Genomic DNA, 22,771 nt, shown 5'->3' on the forward strand with positions numbered 1-22,771 from the left:
TTGGTGGGAAAGGGAGGTCAGAAAAAAGGCTCGTTACTTTTGGCCTTTCTTATCCCTGTGTCCCACAGTGTGACAGTGTGACTCTAAGGCTTCTTCCAAAGCTTTTCCTCAGTCTTAACAGCCATCATTCACACAGTAGTGTAGTACTTTGTCAATTCAACACAAGTACTGAGGATATTTTCAGACGTAGTTGTCCGTCTTTCCCTTCCTGGCCAACTACTTTTGTGTCGCAGTGGCTTTGCATTTGTCGAGGTTCGGATACAACAAAATTTAATTTCATTCAAGCCAATTCAAACGTGATTCTACTTGCAAATATCTCCTGGGATTTTGGTGAAAAAAGAAATAAAAAATCATGTAAACGTAGAGGACGTTGTAACATAGAAGATGTTTCCTGCAAGTTTCCTTACAATCGTTTGCCATATATATATATTTTTTTGTCAGAAATTGGTGCTACTCTAACAAAGGTAATAAGCACAGAAGGAAATGTTCATGCAGTTTTAGAATTCGTGTCTCATAGAAGCTTAGGTTAAATGTAACTCTTACTGAGCAAAACCTATGAATCACACTGAAATCTTAGAACATTTCTGATTATAAAGATAAGAACAGATGGCAGATTGGGGAAGATGGTAGATCAGGGGAAGATATTGGTTAAAAGTAGTCTGTAGGATACATTCCACCTTCCCAGAGAACCAGAATCAAATCTTGTGCCCAGAACTTGTTCATCTAGTATTTAGGGACATTTCTCTGCAAATTCTGAGCACAGGGGAAGGACAGTGAGTGTGGCTATACCTGGAAGGCTGTTTCCCCCCCTAGTTTTGTATGTATCTGAAGTGAGAAACTTTGAGGAGTTACATGGATATTCTTTTCCCTCAGAGATTCACAAGGAAGCATGACTATAGTCTAGAGCTTGGAGAGACACTAAAGGTAAGGATACAGTATTTGTTTTAAATATAGAATTTCAAACATTCTTATGGAGAAGTATAGATGATGTTTTCATTATGAAGTGCCAAGCAAGTTTCACAAAGAGAAATGTGTGCAGCATCTTTAAAATGGTTACTTCAGCACATATCCTCCTGGGGACCCCTATTCTACTTGGAATTACCCCTAAGACCAATTGTTCCGTTTTCATATCAAACACTTCATTCCATAAGGGGTCCACAATTTTCTATTGCCAAGTGAGTTAATCTTTCACTCATATTTCCACAGATGTGAGATAATATCAAATGGGAGGAAAAATAAAACCAAGTGGTCTCCAGAAGTGGATGTGATTTTTATAAGCATGAGAAGTACAATATATGTTTAATACCCCAATATTTCTTTGAGTTCACTTTTCAGCATAAGCTCACACATGTGTTCAAGGGTGAGATGATGTCATTTTGCTAGAGAAGAAATTGACAAGTCTGTTCATTGACATTATAAATATGCAAAATGATAAAAAAAATTAGACTTACTTAAATTGTGTCTTTTAGAAGATACATATCAGAATAAATGAAGAAAGACAATGTCATATGTTACATCATTGCCCATTATTTTACTCGTGAGATATCTTAGCATTCATTTTGAAGTAGCTGCATTCTCTTTTAGATAGGGAAAACTGAAGAAGAAAAGTAATAGATATTTTGACCAGATTTTTCCAAGGAGAGTGAAACTGTGTTTCCACAGTGGCTCAGAGGTAGACTTGTGATGTCAGAAACAGAAAACATCCGTGACCTCTCTCGGCATTAGTGAATTGCATGAGATGGTTTCTGTACCACGAAGTCAAAACGCTGTGTGGTATGTAACTGGAGAAGATAATTTGGAAGACTGCATTTCCTTTGATTAGCGGTAACTTTATAAAGGGATGAAGCGTGGAAATTTTCTCCAAATATCGTAATGGGAGTAAAATGCTGAGTCTACAGAATCAGTACAGTAGTGCCCACCAAGCAGTGATGCTATTGTGGCTGATGGCTACGTCCTCAGGCTAATAATGGTCATATCAAGTTTGAACATTGCTACTTGGAGGATTACATTTCCAAAATGCTTTGGGAAACTTAAGTGGTTTTCACGGCATCACAACACTTGATAAATGGAAAGTAAAGCATAAATCCAAATAAGGTATTTAGAAATAGCTTAGCATCTACTCACAGTTTGGCTGCTCATCTCAGTATCCATCACTAACCAGCATAGGCTGCAGGACTTTCTGGTCTTTTCTATCAACTGCAATTCCATTTAGAATTTGATTTGTTTCCTTTAAGCTGAGAATGCTCTCTGAGCAGCTCATGGATTCAGGAAAACTAATCTGACCTTCTGTACAGGCTAGGAAGCTGCCTCACAAAATATTCCAGATGGAAGTGATGAAATTATGTTTTAAAGGAGGGATAAAACAAGAAATGAGTTGGAATATTATAGTGTTTCTTCCATGAGAAGCAGATCTTACGCATGTTTTTGTGCATGTGTGACATACTTTTATACTCTATGCCTCATGGAACCTACATATAGAAGTTGGTCATAGCAGGACACAGTTGCTTCTTTCTAAGGATATAGTGACACATATTCTGGTTCATTTTTACTTAAAGATAGAGAAAAAATGGAATTTGCTCATATTCTGGCTGCAATGATTTACAATTCTTCTTTTAGACTGAAATAACACATAAGCTTGAAAACTTTTGACAATTTCCGTCTTGTAATTCTTCCCTTCAGGTTGCTGTTCGGCAAGCAGAGACCAAAATTTACCAAGAAACTAAAAAGAAAAAACACAGAAGTGAGAGAAATTGACACTCTATAAATTTTAAACCCACCTTGCCTTAAATGGCCAAATCCAAATCCTGTGGCCTTTATGTCCTTAAAATCTGTATCATCTATCACTTGCTGTTCATCCTGATTATCACTATCTGACTCAGTTACCGTCTCTTCTTGCCTGAAACACTACAAGCCTGGATGGATCCCTTTGTCTTCTCCACGCTGCCACCAGAAGGATCCCTGCAGAAATGCAACACTGGTCAAGCTGTCCCCCACTTCTCTGTGTTTTATTATGAAATCAAGACTCCCTGGCTTGGCACTGAAGACCATTTGTGACGTGTTTCCTGTCGACCTCTACATCAGATCTTGCCCATCTCTATTTTCTCCTTAAGCTCCAAGCGCTCCAAAATGCTTGCCATCCCTTCAGTGGGTTCACCTTGGTCCTGACGCTTTCTACCTGCTGGTAGCTCCCTCCTGCTCCAAAAAGACAATCATAATGAAATGACCTGTGAATCTTACACATATTTCCTTATTCTAAATGTCATACCATCTCTCAGCCTTTTCTTGGCTCTTCCTACCTCCTCATATCTTAAGAAGAATTAGGCAACAGGCAGTAGTAGAGAGAATATGGGGTCTGAAGTTTGACAAATTTGGCTTGGAACTCTCACCACACCATTTTCTAGCTATGCAATATGGGCCAAGTTCCAAGATTTCCATGAGCTCAATTTCTGAGTCCCAAGATGGTTGTAAAAATTAAATGAGGTTTTGTATGTAAAATGATTGTCCAATGCCTAGAATGCAACAGGAATTCAACGTTCACTCCCCTCTACCCCTGCCCTTTATCTCTATTTTTCTGGAGCAACTTATATATACATCTCTAATGTGTTATTTATCACATCGAATCATGGTTCCTGGAATGCAACATCTTTGACGATAAGGACTATTTAGTATTTATCTCTATATACCCACTGGCTCACAGAATGTCTACACATATTAGGCACTTAAAACTTGTGGTATGAATAAACAATTATAATCCATTGCTCACATACATGTATGAAGATATTAACTATTACAAGGCTACATGTCTGTAAATGAATGAGGGAACCGTCAATATTTTATCAATAGTTATTTTCTATGTGTTAGGGGAGCAAATAGAGGACTTAAGAATAATGGAAAACCAGAATACTAGATTTTGAAATTGAAGATCTCTCGAATCTCCAAATTGTACTCAAATGAAAGTTGCTCCGAAACTCAGTCGAATCATGCAGCTGACTATAAGGCTATCCCACAATCTTGTTTTCTGGTGAAAGAAAATATAGAAAACAAAGTATAGTTCATTGATAGGGGGTCAAAAGTGTTATTGATAGGAATGTATTCTTAATAGGAAAAGCTTGTGACCATTTAAACAAAACAAGCTCATCAAATTTGAGACGCATAATTGTAAAACTACATGTACAAGTTGCATATTTAAAATAAATATTGGTTATAAGGCTATGTTATACTGAGCACTGCTAAAATAGAAGACATAGACTACATAAAATATTTTTACAGAGGAGTACCAAAACAAAAATCAGGACTCACTGGTGTTCATTATGCATTCAAAAAATCAATCAATCAATCAATATTTATTAAGTATCTACTGTAGTTACATAATGCTAGCGTTGGAATGTTTGAAGAGGACACAGGCATTGTTCTCACAGAGCTTGTGTTCTGATGATGGAGACAGACAATTAGCTAGCAAACAAATAAAGACAATAACTGTAAGTTGCAGAAATACTTGTATAAGATAAAAAGTGCTATCTATGATAGATATAAAGTGGGACAAATCTATTTATAGTGGGCCTCTCTGAGAAGTTGACTTCTCAAAGAGAAGCTGATAACTGAATAAGTAAGTCAGGACAATTATGGGAGTGACGGGGGTTGGGGAGTCCTTATTTTGGACACAGAAAGGACTAACGTTTGGAAGCAGGTAGGACTTAGAACGTTCTATCAGTGGCCAGAAGGCCAGCATCCCTGGAAAATAAAGAACAAGAGGCAGGGTAGCACCAGATGGGTTTACAGAGGTATGTAGAGGCCAGTTACCAGTGCCTTATAAGCTATGGTAAGAAGAAAGAGTTTTATTTTAGGTGCAAAGAAAAAAAAAAGGAAATATTTTAAACAAAGGAATAATTTATTTAATTTTCATTTTAAAGAGATCACTCTGGCTTCTGTGTGGTGAGAGCAAGAGTAGAAGCCAGAGTCCAGAAAAAAAGGAGTCACTGCTCTCACAGAGATGAAGGATCGGATGGAGATGTGTGGCAGGGAGGGGCAGAGAGCCCGTGGATTGAGATGTTCTTGGAAGTAACAGGGATTGTTGCTGAGGAGGATATAGGAAAGGGAGATTGGCTGGAGCAACGAGATGGATGGTGAGGTCATTTTCTGAGGCCGAGAAGCCAAGAGGAACAAGCAGGCTGGAGTAGGGAATAGGACAAACAGTTCTGTTTTGGTCCAGTTTAAGGAGTGTATGCCTACAAGTAAGCAGACTTCAACATCAGAGTCTAAAAGAAGTGGTTCTGGGCTGAAGTTCCCTACATGTGTGTCATCGGAACACATATGGTCATTGAAACCACAATAATAAAGGGAAAGGAGAGCCCAGGGTTCCAAGATCAGTAGAGGTGGAGCCATCAAAGGACACTGAGGAACAGAAGCCAGAAGAGTGTCCTTCTGAGGAAGCCAGGGCAGGGTGACCCATACAACAAGGAGGAGACACAAGAAAGAGAAATCAGGAGCCCTATTCAGTCCTGTCATTGATGAAAGGGTTCTGAGACGTAAGCAGCTTGTGTTACATGGAACAAGGAGATTAAAGCAACTTTCGAAGGTTTCGTGCTATATATGACCAGAATGCAGAAAAAGAGAAGACTGGAGGTGCCATTGTCTTTAAAGTGTCTAAACGAGGAGTAGAAATTAATTTCCTTCTACATAATATTTAACAGATCAGAGAAAATGGCCCTGTAAATATTTTGCCAGGACACTGAAAATGTTGAACTAAAGGACACAGGTAATAATATTATAGAGCTCTTTTGACATTCTGACCTTGTTACACCATCAGAGATTTGACCTTTGGCCAGAACTTTTCTATGTCTAGGGGAGATTTTTAATCTCCCAAGTTACTTCAAATACCACAATCTTGCTAACAGACAAAGTTTGGGCAATTCCACATAAAAGATGGCTCACTTCTGAAACGACTCTTTTTTCCAAAGCATTTACTCCTGGCAGTACCTGTGCTTTTGTGAGCCTGAGGCTAACTATCTGAAACTTGAGTTGCAAAGGCAGAACACCTCAGAATTCCGCTCTGATGAGGATTCTCAAATCATGATTCTGATGATAATTAAGCTGTGAGGCATTCCCTGGAGTGACTTGCCTGAGGTTATACAGATGATTCCAAGCTAAGGCAGATCCTGTGACTCCTGATTCCTCCTCTGATACTATAAACACCCCATCAGTTTCATTATTAAAATACAATTGCTACCACCTGGAGGAAAAGCCTAGGGGACTCAGCGGTCTTCAGTCTGACTTGTAAACTCTGCATATTTTCCTTCTGTTTATCAGGCCTCCACAAAAGACAAAAATTCCTTTTGTTTTTCAATAGACTGGTCTTAAAAATTAACTTGCCTTCGTAAGGTTGCTGAACATTGACATAGTTCTTTTTAATAGGCAAGGCATTTTCTTTAGACGAGAGGTAGTAAAAATTTTTGAATGCCCTTGGCAGCTCTCTCCAGGAATATTTTAAAGTTTTCCACAAAAGTCAAGTGTTCAAATGAAAGATTTGCTTCAATTCACTGCCAGCGTATAGCTGTTTCACTGCAGAGTATTTGAGGTAAACAAGCAATGAAATTTACAATGAAAATCTTTAAAGTAAAACCTAAAATTTTGAATGGGCAAATTTTCTTCTCTGGGGTGGGGAAAGCTGGTTATTGTGAATTTGGTGAAGACAGCCTCAAAAGAGTGAGCTGGGGAAGGGGGAGTATTTTCCACTGAGTCAAATTTGGAACAGGTGTGCATAGTAACATGGATTCTATTGTGCAACCAGGAAATTCTTGGCGGTTGGCAAGGCTTCCAGGTAGTTTTTGTTCTTAGGACATCAGTAGTGGGACCAAATTTAAGGCAGATTCCTGGGTATCAGCTGGCTCTGCTTTCTACTTCTCTTTGAGCAGAAAATACAGGTTTAGTTTCAGTGTCTCAGGCAAACTTCTAGATGACTGCTAAGAGGGGACAATTCAATATGATTCAGAACCTGCACAAAACCTGATCCACGGACCCACGGAAATTATCAAGTCCTTATTTAGCTTCCCTGACTCTTAGAAAAATATTACAAAAGGGTGCCATGTAACTTTCTCATATTGCTGAATTTTCCAAATATAATAAGGTCACATTCTGAGCTACTATTAGGTTTAGGACTTCAACATATAAATTTTTCAAGAAAGAGGACACAGTTCAACCCATAACCCACTGGGTCTTTGCTTGGCAATATGAGATTGGTCTCCTCAAAGTCATTTGAGGTAACTTCTCTCTGTGACGCTGAGGCTGAGCCAAGCGATGCCAAGAAGCAGGGCTGGATACTGCTACGGCAGACACTGCTATGCTGGTGTGTCAGAGGAGCGGATGCAGTGGGGTTGAGTTGAGGGGCTCTGTGGGCAGGATATAGTGGTGGCTGCACCAGGGCAGCATTCGACTGTGCTTGTATTCTTGGTGACCTGGCCCCTGCTTTGTCCCTTCCTGTTCTCTTAATCTTATATGCCAACATGTCTCCAGATTTATAAGTTACCTGAAATCTTTCCAAGAATTCTGTTTGAGTATAGTTAGCCAGAGTTGATTTCTGCTGCATATAACCAAGAAGTTTGTCAAATACATATACTTCATCATCTTTTTGCATCTTTGATGTTCGTCTGTATTATAAAGTAATACAATAATTCAATGGTATAAATTCACAAAACTCTTTAAATGGCTTTTTACTGTTAAGTAGTCATTTCAGTGAACAGATTCTCACTGTACTTGAACCAAAATTAAAACTCGAGTTTAAGGTAAACTGACTTGTGTCTGAGTAAATGAGTCTTTGGTTATGATTAAGAAATGTATCTCATTTAATTTAATTCTAATTGATTTCAACTGTGTAAAGTTATTGAATCAATATGACTTATTTCCATTCTTTTTCTTGTTAGAATTTAAGAATACTTTCTTTTTCCTTAAAATCTTTATCTTCTAACCAATTATTAATTTAAATCCCAGATCTTAAATTAAAATACACACACCCTTAGCAAACAGCAATTGCTTTAAATTTAAGTTTCTTCTTATTCAGAAAAAAAAATGTTTATGAGTGTAGCTAGTAAAACTAGTGGACAGGTGACATTTGTATAGTATTTTGAAATAATATGTTCTATTTATTTAATTTATTTACTAATTTACTTTTCAGAAATAAGCTTAATACATATTGATTGGGGCTTAGAGGATGCATTTGAAATTGTAATGCAGTTATTTAAAAGTTGACTAAATTAATGTTAAACATCTTTTTCTCCAGTACAGAAAATTCACTGTTGAAGAAATATACTATTACTCCTTGCTGAGGCAGGTGAAGGAAAAACATTATCTTATTGACTCTTTAAAAATTATTATAGTTCATATATGAGTAAGGAGTTTATAAAAGGAAACACTAAGTATCACATTTCATGTCAAGTCTGTGATATAAATCAGTTGTATCTGTAGATTCAAAGTCAAGCTTGAAAAAAACTCTCAGAAGCTAAGGGGCTGATGACCCTATAAACTGTAAAATGTGTTAACAGCAATAAATTCCACTTCCTCGGTTCAAAGGGCATTTGATTATATTCTGCACTGTCAGGGTCACTCACATCAGAGCTCATCTTGGAATGATAAACAAGGCAGGCCTGTAACGTACACCAGAGAGTGACAAGACACACCTGCCACTACAAGTTTTGAGAAAAAACAGTAGGGCTTGCAGACAGCTATGCCACCCATGAGTGAGCACACTTGCAGGCTCAGCAATGGGCAGGAGAACACACCCCCATCAGTTCAGACTGCGACATCACAGTGCTTGCAGTGTTACATTTTTTAATTTAATGAGATCATTTTGAATTGAAAATTATCAACTAAAGCCCAACTTCATAAATTTTCTATTAAAGAATTGTCGATCCCAAATGAATTTCATTTGTGTACACAACATTTTCATGTATTTTAATAAATGTTATATAAACAAATGTTATAGTCAATTGAAAAAATAATATGAATTATGATATAACATTAATAACTTTTCTTAAGACTTTTCTCTTAGTTTGATTTTTAAATATTCTAAGAATTTGATATATGTCTCTTTAAGAAGGAAGAATTTTTATCTTAATTAAAGTTTTTCTAGCCTAGAATGTTTTACTTTCATCATTTATGTCTAATTATGCATACCACTTATAAAGGACCACCACAACAAAGCAGATTGTCCTCTAAAATTTTTTAAGGTGATTAACTGAAATACAGTTTTTTATCTTAGATTCTTATATTTAACACTTGGTACTGTGCTGGTTTGTTATTCAAGGAATATTTTTTGAGCATGTGGTATTACTATTTGGAACATATGTAGGATATGTTTTTTTTTTCCTGCTTGTTATTTATATTCTAAAGAAAACCTGTGTAACCTTCTTTAAACAATGTAGTATTTTGTTGATTTGTTTATCTTATTCTAAAAAAATAATTATGAAGCCCATCTGACATTCTTGAAAATTTATTTCTATTTCTTTGATCTATTTCTGAGAAATTTACAATGTAAAAAGCAATTTCATATTCTGGTCTAAAAAAATTATCTTGACAAAATTATCTTTTTAACTTAAACGTTTCAAGCTCCTGTTGTTCTTACATTTTGCCATAAACTATTAAACTAACTTTTAAACTTACAATTTTCTTTGAAAATGCTGCTTTTGCAATGACTAGTGAAAAAAAAACCACTTACATTTCACTAATTCATTATTAGGTTTATTACAGGTTCAACCATTCAATAATTATTTTGCCTGTTTTGTAATACATAGAATTGAGTTGGATTTTAAGTGTTTTGAATTGCTCAGTTCTAAAAAGAAGACTTTCAAGTCATGAGATTGTTAACAAAGTACAATTGCATTAAGAAATTCTGTGAACCAACTTAATAGTTAGGATTTTTAAGGTTTTAAATAAAATTAAAGAAAATGAGTATTACAATGTTTAATATTAAACAGTGTTTAATGCTCAAATAAAATAGGACAAACATGAAAATTACGAATTATTATTCTTTGTATATTTATGTTGACAAAGTTAAATAATAATTTATTTATTGTCACATGTTCTGTCTTGATGACAGCTAGCATTGACTATGACTAAGGTAATATATGCTAAAATTTCCACCAAAAATTTTAGTCCAAATCTTGTATTTCTCTGTAGGAATAAAATCTCAACTGACAGTGGCACATGCCTATGCCTAAAATTAAAGAATAAAATCTTGCTCTAATGTTTACTCGGTAAACACAACATTGCTGCTTTGTTGTGATTATTTCATGGAGTGTTAGTCTATTTCTATTTTATCATACTTTAGACATTGAGAATACTCATGGTATTCTTGATATGTGAAAAGATGGTGCCCATAATTCATGAAATTTAGACATTGACTCTACCTTGTATTTTATGATAAAATTTATTAACAGCAACCAGTCATGTTCTTTCTTCTTGTGAAGAGCATTCAAAGCAAATTCTTCTAGTGCATGTATTAATGGTCCAAGAAAAATAGACATTTAAGTCTCTTTCAATTTTATGGAATTTATTTGTGATTTCCTAAAGTTTTCTGATTGTTACCATAAAGCTCTTATTTGATGTCAATATTGAATTTGATTTTTTAATATGCTTTTGTTCCTTGTCAGCAACTTTTCAAAAGTCAGATCATTATGTTCCTCTGATAGATTTTGAAGGCAGGCAGTTGTCATCTATGGCAAATCACCAGACAGTATTAACTATGCCAGGTGAGAATAATTATAAACGTGTGTGTCAAACACACGTAGGAAACGTGGGATCCATGCATGCGTGGATCACATTCCCATGCTTCACAAAGATCTGTTTTCTCTGTTTCATGTAAGTGGTGCATTCACTGGGATTGTTTCTGCCACTGGCAATGCCTGCCTTGTTTCTGGCATTCTAGGGATGCTGAAATCATAATAAAAGAGTAGAACTGTTTTCTGTTTGAATTTAGTGGCTCGGCAGAAGTTTTCAAACAGCTTCTCATAATATGCACATTCAAACCATATACTTTTGGCCAGGGTTTAAAATGCTGTTTTGAATCTCAACAAATAATCTTTTACATTTTTTGAAAAATTTGAAAACTAGCATTTCTGTCACCCACCAAAATAAATGACTCTTTCTGCTTGGTCCTTGCAATGTAACCATCAGCTTCCCTGCCACAAAGGTTTATAATGCTTGCAACACACAGCTGTGGTCTACAGATGAATTTCTCATCATGTTCAGTCATAATAGGTGTAAAAAACCTAATTTCAGGCAATTTGTCATTGAAGAAAGTGAAAATAGTTTATATTAATAAAAGAAACTATGAGATACTTTCCACGTGTTCTGCAGACCACGGACGGAGTTGTATGAAACTCTTGTAAAAACAATATGAGCGTATCCAGATATAGTTTGATGGGGCAGTAAGACCACAGCCATCAATTATTAAAAGAAAGCCTGTCTGGAGACAGTCATGCCAAGCACCTGAATTCACTTTAATGGTGGAAGTGGACACATATGCTTAGGGAGTTCAAATCCTTTGTGAGTAACACTCATCTATGATACATAGACAGAATGCAAAACTAGGGATTTTTTTTTTTAGCAATGTGGTTGTTCTGAAGGACACACTTCACACATCCTTTTGAATGTAGTATCATTGTGACTGTTATTTAGAAATACTTAGAATCTGCTTTCCAGTATGGTATTGGACATAAACAGAACTGATGCTTTCATGGAATCTGGCAGGTATAGATGCTTCCACGTTTTTTAATTTAAAAAATTTAAGAATACTAACTGATTATACTGAATATTGAAATAGTGTTTCTCTTGACAAACTTGTTGGGAAGACTCTCATCACCTTTGGACAGACTCATTCCCAGGAGCACCTGACTGTCAGGAGAGTCCCCCCTCAGTATCTGCAAGGGGACTGGTTCCAGGACTCCCACAAGTCCCTGACAGTCGGCCCCCCATATCTGCAAGCTCAGCATCCTTGGATATGGAGGGCTGACTGTATTTATACCTCATCGTCATTAAAAAAAAAAAAAGATGATAGAGTGAATGATATTTGACGTAGAGTAACTTGATTTAAAGTTAATCACTAAATTCAGATTGAATAGGCTTATGTATTTTATAATGAAGGGATATGGAAATTCACTAAATATCCAACAGTCTTAGATTCACAACATCTCTGGACATAAACATATTCATGCTATACTACTCACAATTCCTGCTTTTCACTTTATAACAATCACTTCAAAATGAACTGAAATATATAAATGACTGTGAAGAGAACCACATAGTAATTATAATGGATAAATAATGGATATCATCATTTGCATCTGAAATATATGCACTTTAATAAAAGATGATAATTAAATAACATCTTTTATTCTAATTTTTTGCTAAATTAATCATAGAACTTTCCCAGAATATATGCTTGGGTTTTTATATTCCTACCCTTATAAATTAAATAATTAAATTTAATTTTTTTAGTTGTTAAATATATTCATCATAATGTATCAGGAATAAAACATAAACATTTAATCTCAAACTATGTTATCAAAATAAACAAATTAGAATTATTAAATTATGTTCATTTATTTTAGAAACTAGTTTCCTAAAATTATTCTCTAGTCTCATAAAACCCATCATCCTTTTTAAAGATTGATGAACTAATTTAATGTTCTTTGCTCTTCCCAAGTATTTCCTAACTAGGTAATTTTGACTTTTGTTTTGCTTTTATTTTTGTTTTCTATTACCTCAATTTTGGCAGTGAAACAACTCAGTGGAAACTTGGGAAACAGAAATTAGGCCTATGAGATTTGTGGAATCTAATATAGTCTCACTGCAGGGGATTTTAATGTAAACCCTAAATGCAGCAAAGAGGTGACAGGTCCCTAAAGGTTAATATTTCGATTTCAATTTTTAAAATACCAGTTTCCCCTCAAAATCTATAAATGCCTGGGCAGCACCATAGTCTGCGCAGGGGGACAAATAAAGTGAAACTAAAAGCCAGCCTACAATTTGGATACTTGTGTGCAACTGGGATAATTACAGATAATTTTCTTTCTTGATCACCTTGGATGTTTGACAAAGACACAGTTGAAAATTTCCTCTCTTATCTAATCCCCCAAAGTGCCTCCAGAAAAACAGCTTTCTGAACTTGAAACTCACTTGTAAGCACGATGGTAGCTCAGTGAGGCAGGTCTGGACCACTCTGGCCTCGTGTGCATGCCACGGTCTACTACCATCCTAGTTAAAGCCTTCCCTAGGGAACCACTCAGTTATTTTTTCCATGCTGCTGGGATACAGCAGTATTTAGTTTCTTCCCTTTATGTTCTTTGACTCTCAGATCTTAAAACTAACATCTGAGGAAATCTTAAGATATATCAAGAAAGAAAAAAAATAACATCATGACTATAGATTAGCTAAAAGGGAGGAATAAAACTGTGAAAATACATAATTTTGTGTACAAAAAAATTAAAAAACAAAATGAAATTCATCATATTAAAATCTAGTCCAACTGAATGAAAGACACACAAAAAAAAATCTGTAGAAGCATCAAACTAAAATTATTACAAACTGGAAATGGTAGGACTCTACTATTCAAGTCACTGAAAATCAGAAAAATTCTAGGGAGTTGTGTGCGTGAGAAAGTTGGCCAAAAGATTAATACTTTTGTCTTCTGTGTATCATATAAGGTCATGAACTTCAGTTTAAGAAAAACAAAACAGAGAGATTTTGAAAAGTCTTCCACTTATTAGTCTTCTAAAACATTGGAGTAGAGACATCTTCTGAATGTTAGGTAATTCTCTTCTTACTGTTACTGTAAGTAATTAATTACGTAAAGAGCATAAACAAAATTTAAGTAAAAGAGATTGATCATTTCTGCCGTCTATTTAATCATTTCCCTTTTGTTTTTCACTTTGAATTTGAGGCAAAGTCCATAAGTCATTTTAATGTCTATATTTGTGGCTGGCAATACACAGGCCATGTGGGACAGGGCAGGGGGCCAGAGCTTCAGTGTTTAATGCTCACAATGATTCATGAAGGAATGTTTCATCTTTGGTGTAACCTAGGAATTTCAGGACCAGCAGAGCCTCTATAGGAAAGTCTCCGAGAAGATCAATGTTGCACAAAGGTTATAACACTGAAGATTAAAATAGAGGCAGGAAAAGTTTACAACTGAAAATTGTGGGAGAGGTTGGAGAAAATGAAAGAGCGCCAGGTCCATATTTACAAAGGCTGTGATGGAGTGGCTGTGCTTATAGCATGTGGGGTGGAGGAGTGAATGATCCTCCAGTTGTACAATTCACTTTCACCAAAGGTTGTACTGACAAGTGATTCAGAGAACCAGAGGACCTTAAACATGGAGCCATTTGGTGGGATTATAACATAGTGCAACCACTCTGAAAAACAGTTTAGCATTTCCTCAAAAGGTGAAGCATAGTGAAACTATATAACACAGTGATTCCATCCTAGGCATATTCTCTCAAGAGAATTAAAAATACATCCACACAAAAACTTGTACATGAATGCTCATAATCATAATAGCTAAAAAGTGGAAACTGAAATGTCCATCAACTGAAGACCAGATAAACAAAATGTGATATAACTATAGAACAGAATATTATTCAGCCATAAAGAGGGAGTAAGTATTGTTACATGCTACTATATCAAAGAACCTCAAACACACATTAAGTGAAAAAAGCCAGTTACAAAAGGACACATGTTACATTATTCCTCTTAGAGGAAATATCCAGATCAGGTAATTTAACAGAGACAGAAGCTGGATTAGTGGCTGCCAGGGGCTGGAGAGGTGGCGAATAGGGAGTGACTGTTCATAAGTTACAGACCTTTTTTGGGACGATGAGCATCTTCTGAAAACAGTGATGATAGCTGCAAAACTCTGTGAATTAACTAAATATCACTGAATTGTGCACTTGAAAATCACAATGAATACACATCTCAGTGGGAAAAGGTCTTATATTAGAGTAGAAAAGTGGATGCAGCTGATCTCAGCATTGAGTTCTTTCACTTAAAAAATAAAACAGGATTATAATTAGCAAGTTGTAAATGTAAATGTATACCTCTACTTTTAACATCTCATAAATCTGTTATGACTTCTAAGTATGCTACCATTAATGTAAGTGGGAAAAATTATTGCCTGTGAGAAGAAGTATCAAAAGTGCCATAAGAACACAATATGCCAAGCACAAGAATCACATATTATAAACTTGATCTGGAAATATTCCTTGTTTAAAGTCTACAAATGTTGTAAAAGTAATATACTAGGAAGCATGTGATAAGGCCAGTGAGTTTAAATTGACCACAGTTTTGGGAAAATGAAAAATATGTTATATAATGATCATGATGGAATTTAATAATCCAAAAAGTAATTATTAAAGGAGAGATCTGGGGTACAATGATAATTTTTTTTAAAGCAAGCATTTCTGAATGTGGAAGAAAGGGAAGCAGTCTGTCTTACACTAGATTGGGATGATGAAGTGATGCAGGACGTAATTGTGGGTGAGTAGGAAATGCTGATCAATGTGACAACGAATGTCAACATTCTACTAGTGCAAGAAGGAATTTAAAAGAATTCACTTGTGATCATGCAGTTTTAGAAATGAGAACTTATAGAAAATGTGGACATTAGTTGGAAGAGAAAAGTGAAATTAAAAAGTAAAATGACAGAGAAAAAGCTTAAAACTATCCACAATGCTTCAGAGGAAGTCTAATAAGAATGATGAAGACAGCCCAGGGACGTAAAAAATAACCGAACATACTCAACTGGGAAAGCAAAAAAGTCCAAATATGATGAAAAAGGCAACTTTTATAAAATGTGCAACTGTAATTAAATAAAAATAACCAAGAATGCTTACCAAAAGTGGCACATATGATGCAAAGTTGGAAACATTGGATCAAAACTAAACAGAAACATCAAAAAACACTCTTGAAGAAAATTTGTTGTTTTTTTTTTTGCTAAACAGTATTCTACTGTACATACATAACACAATTTATTGATCCATTCTATTAATGATATTGGGGTAGTTTTGAATTGGAGTCATTACTGAAAATATCCTCTATGTCTATTCTGTTTAAGTTATTTTTATGGATATATGTTTTCATTTTTCTTGGGCAAATACCTAGGAGTCTAATTTATTTCTTACAGGGAAATTATATGATTAATTTTAGGAATTGCCAAATGTTTTTCTAAGGCGGCATGTCATTTTACTATTTGACAAGAACTATATTGGTGCTCCAGCTGTTCTACATGCTCACCATATTTCGTTTTGCCAGTCTTTATAACTGCAGTCATTCTTCTGAATGTGAAGTGGCAAATTATTACCATTTTAATTGTATATCCTTGATAACTAATAAGGATAAGAAACTTTACAAATACTCATTAGACACCTATATATCTTCTCTGATGAAGTGTGTGTTCAAGTATTTGCCCATATTTTGATGAGTCATTGTCTTTACATGATAGATTTATAGGATGGATTTTACAAGTTCCAGATATAAGAACTGCATATTTCTACAAAACTTTATTTATATACTGCCATACGTGTGAGCTACAAGAATTATCTCTTAGTTTATGACTCTAGTTTTCATTTTCTTAGCAGTAATTTTGGTGAGAAGATCATCACCTTGATGGATATTAATTTATCAGCTTTTGTTTATACGCCTATTGCTTTCTGAAGGTTGTGTAAAAAATCTTTGCCTCTTCCAGAAACTTTATAATTTTAGCTTTTGTGTTTAGATCTATGATTACCTCAAATTATTTTTTGGTTATGGTATAAAGTAGAGGTCAATTCACTTTTTAAATCTGTTTATTCAGTTGTTTCAGCACCATTTCCTGCAAGACTTTTTTTCTCCTTTAAACTGCCATGGCCATTTTGTTGAATTAGTTCTTGATGGGTAGATGTATGTCTAGGTTCTCTCATCTGTTACACTGTTCTATATGGCTATCTGAATGTCAATACTAATTGTCTTAATTATTGTAGCTTTATGGTAAGTCTTGAAATAAGGTAATGTAAACCCTCCAACTTTGTTTTCTGTTTTAAGAATGCTTTGGCAAAAAATAAAATAAAATACTATCTGTGCCCCACCCCCCTCAAAAAAGAATGCTTTGGCTATACTAGATTCTTTGCATTTCTATATAAATTTTAGCATCAGTTTGCCATTTTATTAAAAATATTTTGGATTTTTTATTGGAGTTGGAATCCAAACAATATTAATCCTTCGAATCTATGAACATGGTATATATTATCATTTATTTGTGTCTCCTTTAGTTTCCCCCAGAAATGTTTCATGAATTTAAATGAAGTGTTTTAGAATGTGTTCTGTTACATTTATTCCTAAGTGTTATTGTATAAAGTGAAAATTTAAGGAATTGTTCAGTTTTGGGGTTTTTTTTGCAAGAGTATTTCATAGAAAAGAACGTCTTTTTCCCAACCAACCAAACATGTTTTCCAGTTCTCTTTCTTTTTGTGATATTAGCAGCTGTGTTGAATTGCCTCTTGTCAACTTGGCAGCATAACTACACTTTTCTAAAGCTGGAACTCTATTTTCCAGTACACTATTCCCTGAACGATTCCCCATAGGATTTGCCAATGAGAAAAACTCACACATAATTTGGAAGATGAAAGTAAAACAAAAGTCATTCTTAGTGATTTTGGCAGCCCGGCATGAATTCACAATGATCTTAGCAATCATAATATTCAGACACAGCACCATCACCGATCTGTCATGAACTGTACTTCATGATCATGATGGATACAGCCATTTCTTGGACTTTTTCATGAGCTCTACCTTCCCCTCCTAGTTTTAATCAATACTTTAGATTGATGTAATTTATTATTGTTTCTCTGACTTTCTGGATGTAACCCTCCAGATCTTTACTTTTCTTGCTCACATTTACATTAATGTAAGCACTGATTCCTATAATAAAACTTTTATTTCTATAATACTAAACTAGCTCCGTTTTCCTGGCTGAATTCAGACTGGTAATAGTAACCATTGATGATAACTTTCTTAGAGTCACTATTTAATTAGAGGTAGACAAATGGAGATATACTACTTCTTTTTTCATGTACTAATTAGAAAACTTTTCTAAAGAGAAACTTAGCCTCATTATCTTTTTGATTACCCTGAGATACAATTCTCAAATAAAAGTCAGAATAAATACGTGATTTTTTTTCTTTATTTCCTATTTTCTTTTTCATCAGTTGCTATTTTATATACCAGTTTGCTAATAAATGAGTTGGTCTCTTAGTATCCATAAAAATCGACTTTTTAAAAATTGACTTTGAGAAGTAGTTTGTTTCTTTCCAGTCTATCTGAATTATTTCAGATATTATATTTTGAAGTTCTATATATTTTTTTAGATTTTAATTGCTGCTGAGATCCCATATCTGTTTACTCATTATGACAGTATTATCTTTAAGTCTTTGAACTGTATTTATAATAGTTGCATTAAAGTCTTTTTATGCTAATTTTAACATCTGGATCACGTTATGGTCTATTCTATTGAGTAGATGTTTTAGTATCATTATAAACGCATGCATTTGAACATATCAGGTAACCTTCTGCTCATTGAAGCCATCATCATTATTGATGTTTAAATTATTTCATGTTCAGTGAGTAGGTACTTCTTCAAGCTGCTTCCTGGATCCTCTGACAAGATGACCTAGATTGATTCTATACATTACTTACCGACAACCAGAAAGCATACAAATTTCCAAGAAGCTCTGATTCTTTTTAGGGAGTGATGGTATTTGGAACCAAAGCTGTATCCCCAGGGACTTCCTGCTACTGTTTTGTTTAATGTTTCTAGGATGTATCAGTGGGTACATCTACAAGATAAGTGGGTTTTTTAAATAGATAAAACGTATCATGAGTTTAATACCTTCCAGTACAAATTCAGGATTATAAGATTTTAATTAAGTCCATAGGTCTTAAATATATATTCTTCTGTCACACTGGAAAAGTATTCATTTTCAATGTCACAAACATAATTACTCATTTTCCTTATCATATAATAAAGGCAAACAATAGTTTTAGAATAGAAATATCAACCCTATTATGAAAAATATACTTACTAAAAGCAGTGTAAGATTATTTATCTATTTCATTTTGTTCTAAAGTTATAATCCTATTAAGAATAATAATTGGCATACAGTCAAATTATTACTTGTAAAAGTCACTTGGTATAATTCCAGTTCAAACTTGACATAAATGTATTAATTACAAAATATTAAACTCATTTTCCAAACATTCCAAGACAGTGTTCTGACATGATTAACTTTCATGATTAACTTTAATTGTCAGAGGTAAAATCTACTGTTTTACAAGAGGACTTTATTTCATTGTACTGGAACATAATACAGTTTCTATTTGCTTGAGACAAAAAGTTCCCCTAATATGTTGTGATAAAAATGTTCAAGCACTTAAAAAAGTTGAAGTAATTGCATATCAACATCTATAAACCAACCACTTAGATTTTATAATTAATATTTTGTTGTATTTGCTTTATTATATATTTATTGCTCTATCCTAACTTCTGTTCTTTAATAAATTCACCTATTTTATTTATTCAAAGCATAATTTTCCTCTAAATACTTTAACATACATATCACTAACAATTGTTCAGTACTTGCTTATAGCTCTTTGCAAAAAACCAAAACTTACATGTAATTCACAAATCTGACGTGTGTTATTTTCTGACTTTTGACAAATGAGAACACCTGTGCAACTCCGACCTTTACCAGGATATGGATGAGTGTTCACACGCAAAAGCATCAGTATTTCAGAAAATAATTTCTTGTTTTTTGAATTGTATAGTGCCTGTGGGAATTCTCTAATCCAAGTTCATAAAATAAATATCCAGAAGGCAAAACCTACAATTAGTTTGTGGGTAAATATTTCTATGGATTGTCTGAATATCTGTGTTAATTTCAAATAGGCTTATATTTTATAGTTGTCTCCTGAGCAACACTGTGCCATTTTCAGTGTGGAAGACACTTGGAGAATAAACAGAGATCATTAACACAACAGTAATTCAGTTGTGTAATGAACATGCTTAGCTATAACTGCCGTTTAAACTGAACAGTTGACTATGACACTGGAATTTAAGCAGCCTGAGCTAGCATTCTGACTAAACTCCTGGGAGTGGTTTGCAAATTTTGTACCTTATAAGGGGCTGCAACAGGGGTGAAAAGAGAAGCATGCTCTGATTTTGTGTTTTAGCAAAAGGACAGATGGTATTCCAAAAAAAAAAGGTTTAGAAAAGTAACAAGTGGACATTTATTCTTATTTATATACTTTTCAAGCAAGCATTCTGAAAAAAATACAGGAGATAAATTGTATAAACACTTCAAGAGCAGAGACAGATTTCTGTTTTTAAAAATCGGAACACTGGGTATCCCTTTATGATGCTGGGCAGTTGTTAGGTAATTACATATTAGAAAGCATGTACCATTATGAGCATGCAGACAAAGGCATATCTAGTGAAAGCATATCATGTCTCTACCTAATCTATTTATTGATTATAAGATGTTATATGGCCGTTAGAAAAGGCAATTGGTTTCTTTATCTTGACCAATAACTTATGTCACAGGAAAACTTTATAGTAAAGCGACGCTATTTCATAGGAAAAGAATTAAATTGTACATATAAAGGGAAACTTTATTAAAGAAAATCGCAACCACCAACCTTTCAATACACGTACCATAGTAAGATGAATGTCTATTGTGTTTTTAAGAATGTTAGAAAACATACCAGCATATTGTTTATTCAGTAACAATTGGGAATCAAAGCACAAGGGAGCATGTTTCTTCAGTTGGGTTCCTCTGAATCAGAGTCTAAGATGAGAATCTGGGTGCATGTCACTTATGGAAGGAATGCTTTCAGGAAGCTGAAAACAAGGGAAGTAGGACTGGCCAGGGGAAGAAGCCAAGCAAAGATACGGTCTCAGGTAACTCTGGAGGACAGTATACCACAGAGTTGATTTAAGGAAGAGGGCACCAACTTTTGTAACCCGCTGTGAGTCAGGCTGCTTCAGCCTGTGGGGAAATAGAACTTCTCTGCGAGGTGGCTTCTGGTTAGCCAAGGGAAATTGTACCAAGAAGGGGCAGCTATTAACAGTTAACAGCCAACACTCACAAGGATGGAGGCTGTTTGCAGCCAGGTGGTAATGGGATGTGGGCAGGCCACCAGCACAGCCCGTCGCAGCATGTCAACAAAAGAATTATTATTAAAGGATTATTTTCACAATATCCTATTTCTGAAGTCTCATCCTTGTAATTATTGAGGAAAAATTTGCTATAGATCTTGGTCCTTGGTGATAGTATGATCTGCTGGTTTTCAAACAATTCATCAGTATGTCCAGGTGGAGTGTAGAATGAATGAATCCATTCACAGAAGTCTTGCTGCAAATTGTGAATGGTGGTGGCTCCTGTTTACTTACCTGTTGTCAGTAACTAATCACTAAAAAAATATAAACTGAACTGGGATATTATCATTTCTGTTGATTAACACACTAATTAAGTATAAAAACCTAAGGAAATGCATGTATAAAGTCATGACTCTTTACTATTATAAATATTTAGATTTAGTTGATATTTGAATTTTGGAGAGGGGACGAAGGTAGGCATGTAGTTAGGAAGCTGAAAGTTGAAAGCATGTACCATTATAGAGCATAAGGGCTCTATGTTCCATGATGGAGTTAAATATTATTCCAAAGGCCACAGGAAGGCATGGAAGGATTTTAAGCCAGAGAGTGATACTACCATGTTCATGTGTCAGGCTGGGGTGCCTTTGCCTTGCTGGTATGATTTCAAGCACAAAATCTTGGATGCCAGGTATAATCAATACAGTCAATTCTCTTATTTTACCTTCTAAAGAGATTAAATGTATATTTTATCATTTATTTACTTATTTTATATTTTTCAGCCACAGGGTTCATTGTTTAAATATCTGCAACTACTAATCTATTGGAAAAGAGAAATTTCTTACAGAATTTGGTATTCAGCATTCCCAGATCTCTTTATTTTCTTGTATTTACATGTCAAACTTCCCCCATTAATAGTTTCTCAAAATTCTGAATTATTTGCAAAATTGTGTGTTAAAAGGCTCTTTTAAAGGTCCCCCCTGCCTCAAACTTAGTTTTCTGAATGTGAAATCTAGGTGAAGTTTTCTCCACTTTGATTTTATGATTGCTGTCTCCTCAGTGTGAGGACCTTAAGATGGATTATGAAATGAGAAATCACTGAAGACCTCCCTTCCTTCACGACACTGACAGTGTTCAGTGCAGTCTGAATCCACACGTTCCCCACACATGTACATGCACCACATGTGTTATTCTATGCTTTAAGGATTTTTCATGATTTTTTGTTGAATCACGTCTCTAAGATGAATTATTTGGTATTCCCCTCAACAGTCTTTGTCCTCTCTCATTCTGTTTGAGTGGCTCTTCCTTTCCTTAGTTTTCTTGTGCACATCAAGCCCGGTGCTTGGCTGAATGTTTATTCACAGTGATTACAGACCTGGGGTCTCCCTTGACCAAGACTCCATACACTTGACTCCTTAATGTTTTGCTTATGACAGGAAAAAAAAAAGCACAATTCTCAGGAAAAGAATATTGTCAAATGTCAAAGTAGACACGGATACAAAGCCCTCTCAAGTTCACCTCAGCATGTTTTCAAGTTATGGTAATAAAATCATGAAGTGGTCTTAAGTTAGGCTTGACAAACAGTTTTAATGAAATACGAGG

At 34.8% G+C, this 22,771-nt stretch overlaps 1 long non-coding RNA gene across 2 annotated transcripts in view; it reads right to left on the reverse strand.

The window, feature by feature from the left end:
* Nucleotides 1–1,249: 1,249 nt before the first annotated feature.
* The window catches only part of LOC140685795 (uncharacterized), a 297,463-nt gene continuing 275,941 nt past the window's right edge, over nt 1,250–22,771 (reverse strand). The window contains exon 5 of one of the 2 annotated variants that reach the window (XR_012059244.1): nt 1,250–2,719. This is a non-coding gene — a long non-coding RNA (uncharacterized lncRNA). The other variant, XR_012059246.1, reaches the window with a different exon arrangement.

The sequence above is a fragment of the Vicugna pacos genome, chromosome 2 (assembly GCF_048564905.1).
Source record: "Vicugna pacos chromosome 2, VicPac4, whole genome shotgun sequence".
NCBI lineage: Eukaryota > Metazoa > Chordata > Mammalia > Artiodactyla > Camelidae > Vicugna > Vicugna pacos.